This window comes from Schistocerca cancellata, chromosome 10 (assembly GCF_023864275.1).
Source record: "Schistocerca cancellata isolate TAMUIC-IGC-003103 chromosome 10, iqSchCanc2.1, whole genome shotgun sequence".
Classification (NCBI taxonomy): domain Eukaryota; kingdom Metazoa; phylum Arthropoda; class Insecta; order Orthoptera; family Acrididae; genus Schistocerca; species Schistocerca cancellata.
In genome coordinates this window covers 79,819,411-79,830,041 of record NC_064635.1, presented here as the reverse complement: position 1 = coordinate 79,830,041, position 10,631 = coordinate 79,819,411, and positions in this window count along the sequence as shown.

The following is a 10,631-nucleotide window of genomic DNA, read 5'->3' as shown; positions in this document are numbered from 1 at the left end:
AGGTGTGCCTCGTATCATTTGGGCCTGGCTCCATGTTTGAGAAGACTGCTAGTGCATTTGTGGGACATACCAGCATTAAAAGATAGAAGAAATATCTATATACGAGGCGGCATCAAGAATTGTTGATTGTGACCATGAAAAATTTATTTATGTAATTAATTTTTTAATTGTTTGCAGGTTCTTGTCTATGGACCTGGTACACATTGGATTCTTTCACGCCCAGTCCCGCTGCACGGCGCTAGGAGGACAGAAGCAAAATGGCCCTGCATATTGATAAAATAAACTTTTGTGTGCTAAATTAGTTTTTTGCATTTGAAGGGCAACAACGCCGTAAGAATCCATTCTGAGTTGCTGGAAGGGTACTGCATCAATGCATCGTCATATGACAGTTGTGCTGATATTTACTTAGATGATCAACACACCATGACTCATGTGCACTACAATGCATGGTAAGTGGTATCAACATTAAGACATCGTTTGTTACGAAATACAGGAGAAGAAGATGTCGGCATTGTGACCAACTCCAGCAGTTACAATCCTAATAAGAATTGATAATCTTTACATTTAACCAGAAAATATTATGTATAGTATGTACCTTGACATGAATACAGTAATTATGTATATCATATGTAATAGCATACAACTGATATGCAATAAAGTCATGTGTGTGGGATGTTGTTGAAAGAGTATGAAACTGAGTTGGGAGATTTTTCCAAGCTTTTATTTTAATGAAAGTGCTAAATTGTTCTAGGAAGAGAAGTCTGAAAGATACTTCTACAGAAGTAAACTATAACGAAATATGTCATATATCTAAATATAAAGTGTATTTGCAGCATTATGCTATTTGTGTAGTGAAGATATTTCAGACACAGTATTTGTACGAAATGGTGAAGAATATTTTTGTAGTTGGAAGAAGGCTCGGTGTTCAGATGGAATTTGTTTGAAAATATTCTAAAGATACGCCTTAAGTAGAGAGGTTACAGTGGCAGTCGTTATCTTCATCGATTTTGACATGTGGTGTAGGCTTTATAGTCAGCTTCCAATGGATTACATTGAAGCTAGATCACAAAAAATTCACATGGAGTACTAAAAGAATATTCCTCATTAATAGCATTAGATTAGTTTGTGCTCCAATGTTAAAAAATTTCTGCCAAGAGACAGAAGCTGTTGTGAGCAAGGAATGACATCTCGCACGCTGTGACACCAGTCAAGGTTTAAAAATTAGGTACTGAAGAGATAACTGATGCAAGCATATCGTAAAAGGTTATTTGGACCACCTGGATAAAACTTAATGTAATCTTCCGGTGTGTGTAACTGCTTCCAATCACTAATGAGTAGTTACACGTACATACAAAGACAAGAAAGAAAGAAAAGGAAAAATCGACGCACTATGGGGGAATTATACGAATGGGATGGATCGCTAAATCTGATGTGCATGTACAGACTAATAAGTGATTATAATTTCAGTAAAATTGGATGGTTCATTCAAGAGAAAGAGCTTCACAGACTGAGCAAGTAAATAACGCATTGGTCCTCCTCGGGCCCTCGTGCAGGCATTTATTCGGATTGACATTGATTGAAAGAGTTGTTGGACGTTCTCCTGGGCGATGACATACTCAACTATCAAATTCGCGCGATAGAACGTCAAAATCCCATGCTCCCAACGTTCTCAATTGGAAAGAGATCTGATTTCCTTCTGGCCAAGTTGAGGTTTGGCAAGCACGAAGAAATGCAGTAGAAACTCTCGTTGTGAGCGGGTGGGCGTTTTCTTGTTGAAATGTAAGGGTGACCTGCAATTAAGAAAAAATGAACGGGATGTAGAATATATTCGATGCTGTTCCATGAGTGTGCTGTGCGTGACAACCAAAGGGGTCATGATATGAAAAGAAATGGCATCATAGACCATCACTTCTGGTCGCCAAGCCATATGGTGGGCGAGTATGTCTAAGAGAGGCTGGCACAAAGAGAATTTATGAGTCAAATTTCCAGGATGCCAAACAAGAATCCAATTTCGCAGCTTCCCCCAACCAAAAAGTCTCATTTCCCTACATCCAAAAATTAAATTCCACGTAAATAAAGGGGAACAAAAATGGCGATCAAAGCTGTTCTATTTGAAACAATTTAGAAAATTATAGAAAAGGAAATCTGATTTAGTTAAAAGAAGAATAGAAAATTTTTAGAAAATCTCATTTGCCCATACTGGAAAAACAAAATTCTCAATACCTCATTTAAAAATTTTCAAATCTAATAATTTTTATTCTCTATAAATAAGAACCAAAAAATCTCATTTACCTATACTCAAATAACCAAATTCTCATTTCCTCACTTGAAAATTTTCAAATCTAATAAATTTTATTATTTATAAATAAGAACCAAAAAGTCTCATTTTGATGTATTAAAAAAGAAACAAAATTCTCATTTGCTCAGTTAAAATTTTTTAAATCTAATGAGTTTGATTCTTTATAAATAAGAACTGAACAATCTCATTTTGCCATGTTCAAAAAATCAAATTCTCATTTCATAAGTTAATAATTTTTAAATATAATTAATTTTATTCCTTATAAGTAAGAACCAAAAAATCTCATTTGCCTCTATCTAAAACACCAAATTCTCATTTTTCATAAAAAATTCAAATCTAATAAATTTTATTCTTTATAAATAAGAACCATCAAACCTAAAATCTCAAAAGGTACATTTAACGGAAAACGTTTAAATAAACAAAAACAAATTTCGTTGTCTGTAAATACAGTGTAAAAAATGGTGAACAAAAGCTGAGCTATTAAATAGCTTAGAAAATTATTGTACAGGAAATTATGGACTCAGTTTAAATGGTTTAGAAATTTATGTCCAGAAAATGGTTATTGAAATGTGACTGTCCATTTGACTTTATTGATTATTTTAACAGGAAAGAAATGAATAAAGAAATAAAGTACAGCAAACTAAAATCTATAATTTATTAACGAAGTTTGATCAACTAAAAGAAGAAAAGTTGAGGAATTATTCTAAACTTAGATAAAGTCAATCAATTGAATTTATTGCAAATTCTTTTGACTTTAGTAATAACAATGAAATAATGAATTAAGTGAAACAACTGTAAAAGAAGGTTATCAAAAAGCCAAAAATAATAATTATTCTAAATTTAAAAAAGGGAAATAATCTAACTTACCAAAGGAACTGAAGTTAAAATAAGTAACAATAAAGATTTGAGTAAAAAATCTTTGAATGATCTTCATAAAATCTGTAAACATAAATTTTAAAAAAATATCCTAATCTTTAAAAAGTAATTGAATGAATTAATCAACAGATATGTGGGTAAATGTGTTAATATCGATAACAGCTATTATTTTAGAAACATTCTACCAGGTAAAATCAAGAAATTGAACAAAAAAGTTCTCAGAAAAATTTACCAGGTTTTAGTTTTCTAGGTGATGAAAGTTTTTTCAAATCAACTAAATAAATTTATAGAAAAGGTTCTGCTGTCACATAAAGAATAATAACTTGTGGAATTAGTAAAACTGATAATATTGTGGAACCACAAGAATTTTTAAATCAAATTAAAGAAGAAATAATCAACAAATTAAAGAATACCTTGACTCAAAGAAGAGGAATTAAAGTTAAATTTTATTGTAATTTTAAAAGACAAAATGAAGTATAAGTATTAATTTTAAAGCATATAATTAAAATTTATTAAGAAGAACAGATTTAGAAGATTATTACCAAACATTAACAAATAAGCTACTAACTTCAATGGAAGAAGTGTAAAGGAAAATATCTGATAGGTCTTTATTTTATATAGATAATTTAGACTTAAATGATGATAAACACAATATAATTTTTGGTTCTGTTTATATCGATTTACCAAAAGTAATTAAACATAAAAAATCTGTACTTAATGTAGAAAACAACGAAAAAAGGACTTTCTTTATTCAATAATACCAGCATTATATCCTGTAGAATATGCTGCAGAAAGAGTTAGTAAATATAAAAATATTGGATTAGAATTGTATGATACTTTTGAAAAAGAGAAAATTAATTTTTCATTTCAGATAAAAGATATTCCAAAATTTGAAAAGAAATAAAATATTTCAGTTAATGTCTATGCAGATGAGGACACTGAATAAGAAGAAAATATTTATCCTCTGTATTATCAACAAAATAATCAACAAAGACATGTTAATCATCTATTAATTCGAAATCAAAATAATTTACATTATTGTTGTTTAAAAGATTTATCTAGATTAATCAGTAAACAAACAAGCAAACACAATGGTAGAATTTATCTTTGTGATAGATGTTCTAGATATATTGATTCACAAGAAAAATTAGACATCCATGAAAACGATTGTAAAGTACATATAGAAGTAAAAATAGATATGCCTTTTAAGGGACAAACATTGAATTTAAAAATTATAATCATTCATTGAGTTCCTGTCGTAATTGATTCAGATTTCGAATGTTTATTGAAAGACGTTCAAACTTCTCAACCCAACCCTGAAAATCTTCTATTACAAACAACAAAAACATTTACCAGTTTCATTCAGTTATTACATTATATATTCTAGTGGTGGTTATAAAAACCCTGTTACTTACACAGGTAATAATACAGCACGAAAGTTCGTTGAAATGTTGGAAATAGAGTGAAGAGAAATTTCTAGAATGTATATTCGGTATGTTCCAATGAAATTGCCTAAAGAATATGTAATTAATAATAAAAATAGAGAAACATGTCACATTTGTGAAAAAGATTTTTAATTTGGAAAAAAGATAGTAAGAGATCATTGTCATTTAACAGTAAAATATAGAGCATTTGTGCATGAAGATTGCAATCTTAATTGCCAAAATTCTAAACTTATTCCAGTTTATATTCATAATTTAACAAGTTACTATGTACATCTGTGTCTTCAAGAAATAGCAACTGATAATCGAGATACTGATGCAATTGAAAGTAATAAATAAAAATTTATTTCTTTTAGCAAATAAGTTGAAGATGAATTAACTTCAAAATTTCAGGTACATTAATTTTTATGGCGTTAAATATTGGTAAATTATTTTCTTATCTTGCAGACCAATACTTTAGAGAAATAGCAAAATAATTTGAAGGCTAACAATTAGATACAGTAACTAAAAAAGAGTTTATCCTTATGAATATGTGGATACTGAATAAAAATAACAAGAAACCAAATTACCCAAAATAAGAATTTTTTATTCGAGATTCAATAAAGATAATATTTTTGATGACGATTACGAAAGAGTGAAAACCGTTTGGAAAAAATTCAATTTTAAAATTTAGATGAATATACAAAATTATATAATAAATACAATGTTTTAATTTTAGCTGAATTTTCGAAAATTTTAGAAACACATGTATTAAATCTTGTATACCTCAATAATCTTAGTTTTTTTTCAGTTCCAGGATTAGCTTGGGATTCTAAGTAAAAAATAACAAAAGTTGGATTATTACATGTTTATGACATGTTTTTTTTCATGAAAAGGAAATTCTCAGTTTAATTTCACAAACTATTAAAATATATGCTAAATCAAATAACAAATATATGGAAAGTTACAAGCTATCAAATGAATCAAATTATATAGCATATTTAGATGCAAATAACTAATATGGGTGGGCAGTGTCTCAACATTTACCTTTAAAAAATCGAGTGGAGAGGTCAAAAATAATTCAATGCTCAAAAATACTTAAAATACCAAATTAATGCAAATATGGTTATATTTTAGAATTTAATTTAGAATGTCCAAGAATATTACATGATTTATGTTAAGACTTACCATTAGCATCAGAAGGAGGAAATAAATTATAAACAACTTAAAATAATAAACAGAAGTATGTGTATTATAGAAATCTTAAACCATATTTAAGGCTGGGTTTAAAATTAAAGAAAATTCATGGAGTCCTATCATTTGAACAATCAGATTGGTTGAAAAAATATATTAATTTTAATAGAGAAATGAGTAAGATGGCAGCTAATGATTTTGAAAAAGACTTCTACAAATTAATGAATAATTCAGTGTTTGGAAAAACAATGGAAAATCATAACAGATCCAAGGAAATATATGCATGCTATTCATAAACCAAATTATGAACATACAACAGTATTTTTAAAAAATGTAATAGCAGTTCATATGAAGAAAATTAAAATAATCTTCAATTAACCAATTTATATTGGAAGGAGTATTCTAGATATTTATAAAATAAAATTGTACAATTTTCATTACAACATTATGAAAAAACTATTAAATAGTCGTAACTGCCGTCTGCTTCACGTCTGCTGTGCAGCGAGCTACCTTAATTTAAGTATTAACTGTATTTTTCTTACTTGTCACTTCTTCTTCCGTGTGTATTTGCTTTTAGGAAGCTTTAATTTTCGAGTGCTCTTAATAGTGTTCCATAGATTTCGTGTTTGTTTTGAATACAGTCAGAGAGAGTCCCTTTAGTCAGCCATAGTCAGTGTCAGTGTCGTCGTAACTGCCGCCTGCTTCACGTCTGCTGTGCAGCGAGCTACCTTAATTTAAGTATTAACTGTATTTTTCTTACTTGTCACTTCTTCTTCCGTGTGTATTTGCTTTTAGGAAGCTTTAATTTTCGAGTGCTCTTAATAGTGCTCCATAGATTTCGTGTTTGTTTTGAATACAGTCAGAGAGAGTCCCTTTAGTCAGCCATAGTCAGTGTCAGTGTCGTCGTAACTGCCGCCTGCTTCACGTCTGCTGTGCAGCGAGCTACTTTTCTTACTTGTCACTTCTTCTTCCGTGTGTATTTGCTTTTAGGAAGCTTTAATTTTCGAGTGCTCTTAATAGTGTTCCATAGATTTCGTGTTTGTTTTGAATACAGTCAGAGAGAGTCCCTGTAGTCAACCATAGTGCCAGTAGTGCTAGAGTTTGTTTTCAATACAGTCCAGAGACAGGTAGTGCTATTTTCATTGTTTTCTACAAGAAGTGGCTAGCAACCACAGTTTAGTGAATAAGCAGCCGCCTTTAGTGAATTAGCAGTCTAGTTAAAGGTTGATTAACTGTCTTCAGTAAATTGTTTCCTTAGGATGGATAGGATGTGTGACTGCTGTGTACGGACGCAGGAGGAGCTGGCCACTGTTCGCGAACAGATGAGCGTGTTGATGGCCGCGGTCAGCCGTCTTCAGGCTGCTGCCTCGGAGTGTAGCGGCAGTGGGGAGTCTGGTGCGTCGCAAGGTACACCCCAGGTGTTACATGCTTCACCCACTGTCCCTGCTGTCGAGACATCTTCGCGGGTACCGGGCGCGGTTGGGCCACCCTCTCCCCAAGGGGAGTGGCGGGTTCAGCGGCGTTCGCGGCGCACGAGGCGGAAGGTCAATGTGGAGCCTGGCCGTGTGGCATCGCCCGCTCTGCCTGTGAGGGGACATGTGGCTGCTCCTTCAGCAAGGTCCGAGCAGGCACACGGGGGGAAGGGTTTATTAGTTATTGGGAGCTCCAGCGTTAGGCGGGTGATGGAGCCCCTTAGGAAAATAGCGAGAAGGTCGGGGAAGAAGGCCAGTGTTCACTCTATCTGCTTGCCGGGGGGTCTCATCCGAGATGTGGAGGAGGCCCTACCGGCGGCGATAGAGAGCACTGGGTGCACCCGACTGCAAATTGTTGCTCATGTCGGCACCAATGACTCCTGCCGTCTGGGTTCAGTGGTCATCCTCAGTTCGTACAGGCGGTTGGCGGAACTGGTGAAGGCGGAAAGCCTCGCTCGCGGGGTGGAATCAGAGCCAACTATTTGTAGTATCGTTCCCAGAACCGATCGCGGTCCTCTGGTTTGGAGCCGAGTGGAAGGCTTAAACCAGAGGCTCAGACGATTCTGCGGAGATCTGGGGTGCAAATTTCTCGACCTCCGCTATCGGGTGGAGAAATGTAGGGTCCCCCTGAATAGGTCAGGCGTGCACTACACGCCGGAAGCGGCTACAAGGGTAGCGGAGTACGTGTGGAGTGCACATGGGGTTTTTTGAGGTTAGAGAATCCCCCCCCTAGGCCCGACAAGACGCCTCCTGAGACGCGGCAAGATAGGAGTAGGCAAAATGCAACAGGGAATAACAATATTAATGTGCTAATAGTAAACTGCAGGAGCGTCTATAGAAAGGTCCCAGAACTGCTCTCATTAATAAACGATCACAACGCCCATATAGTACTAGGGACAGAAAGTTGGCTGAAACCAGACGTAAACAGTAACGAAATCCTAAACTCAGATTGGAATGTATACCGCAGAGACAGGCTGAACAGTGAAGGGGGAGGCGTGTTTATAGCGGTAAGAAGTGCAATAGTATCGAAGGAAATTGACGGACATCCGAAATGTGAAATGATTTGGGTGAAGGTCGCGGTTAAAGCAGGCTCAGACATGGTAATTGGATGTCTCTATAGGCCCCCTGGCTCAGCAGCTGTTGTGGCTGAGCACCTGAAGGATAATTTGGAAAATATTTCGAGTAGATTTCCCCACAGTGTTATAGTTCTGGGTGGAGATTTTAATTTGCCGGATATAGACTGGGAGACTCAGACGTTCATAACGGGTGGCAGGGACAAAGAATCCAGTGAAATTTTTTTGAGTGCTTTATCTGAAAACTACCTTGAGCAGTTAAACAGAGAACCGACTCGTGGCGATAACATATTAGACCTTCTGGTGACAAACAGACCCGAACTATTTGAAAAAGTTAACGCAGAACAGGGAATCAGTGATCATAAAGCGGTTACGGCATCGATGATTTCAGCCGCAAATAGGAATATTAAAAAGGGTAGGAAGATTTTTCTGTTTAGAAAAAGTGACAAAAAGCAGATTTCAGAGTACCTGTTGGCTCAACACAAAAGTTTTGTCTCAAGTACTGATAGTGTTGAGGATCAGTGGACAAAGTTCAAAACCATCGTACAATATGCGTTAGATGAGTATGTGCCAAGCAAGATCGTAAGAGATGGAAAAGAGCCACCGGGGTTCAACAACCGAGTTATAAAACTGCTGCGGAAGCAAAGGGAACTTCACAGCAAACATAAACATAGCCAAAGCCTTGCAGACAAACAAAAATTACGCGAAGCGAAAGGTAGTGTGAAGAGAGCTATGCGAGAGGCGTTCAATGAATTCGAAAGTAAAGTTCTATGTACTGACTTGGCAGAAAATCCTAAGAAATTTTGGTCTTATGTCAAAGCGGTAGGTGGATCAAAACAAAATGTCCAGACACTCTGTGACCAAAATGGTACTGAAACAGAGGATGACAGACTAAAGGCCGAAATACTAAATGTCTTTTTCCAAAGTTGTTTCACAGAGGAAGATTGCACTGTAGTTCCTTCTCTAGATTGTCGCACAGATGACAAAATGGTAGATATCGAAATAGACGACAGAGGGATAGAGAAACAATTAAAATCGCTCAAAAGAGGAAAGGCCTCTGGACCTGATGGGATACCAGTTCAATTTTACACAGAGTACGCGAAGGAACTTGCCCCCCTTCTTGCAGCGGTGTACCGTAGGTCTCTAGAAGAGCGTAGCGTTCCAAAGGATTGGAAAAGGACACAGGTCATCCCCGTTTTCAAGAAGGGACGTCGAACAGATGTGCAGAACTATAGACCTATATCTCTAACGTCGATCAGTTGTAGAATTTTGGAACACGTATTGTGTTCGAGTATAATGACTTTTCTGGAGACTAGAAATCTACTCTGTAGGAATCAGCATGGGTTTCGAAAAAGACGGTCATGTGAAACCCAGCTCGCGCTATTCGTCCACGAGACTCAGAGGGCCATAGACACGGGTTCACAGGTAGATGCCGTGTTTCTTGACTTCCGCAAGGCGTTCGATACAGTTCCCCACAGTCGTTTATTGAACAAAGTAAGAGCATATGGACTATCAGACCAATTGTGTGATTGGATTGAGGAGTTCCTAGATAACAGGACGCAGCATGTTATTCTCAATGGAGAGAAGTCTTCCGAAGTAAGAGTAATTTCAGGTGTGCCGCAGGGGAGTGTTATAGGACCGTTGCTATTCACAATATACATAAATGACCTGGTGGATGACATCGGAAGTTCACTGAGGCTTTTTGCAGGTGATGCTGTGGTGTATCGAGAGGTTGTAACAATGGAAAATTGTACTGAAATGCAGGAGGATCTGCAGCGAATTGGCGCATGGTGCAGGGAATGGCAACTGAATCTCAATGTAGACAAGTGTAATGTGCTGCGAATACACAGAAAGATAGATCCTTTATCATTTAGCTACAAAATAGCAGGTCAGCAACTGGAAGCAGTTAATACCATAAATTATCTGGGAGTACGCATTAGGAGTGATTTAAAATGGAATGATCATATAGTGTTGATTGTCGGTAAAGCAGATGCCAGACTGAGATTCATTGGAAGAATCCTAAGGAAATGCAATCCGAAAACAAAGGAAGTAGGTTACAGTACGCTTGTTCGCCCACTGCTTGAATACTGCTCAGCAGTGTGGGATCCGTACCAGATAGGGTTGATACAAGACATAGAGAAGATCCAGCGGAGAGCAGGATCATTTAGTAATCGCGAAAGCGTTACGGAGATGATAGATAAACTCCAGTGGAAGACTCTGCAGGAGAGACGCTCAGTAGCTCGGTACGGGCTTTTGTCAAAGTTTCGAGAACATACCTTCACCGAAGACTCAAGCA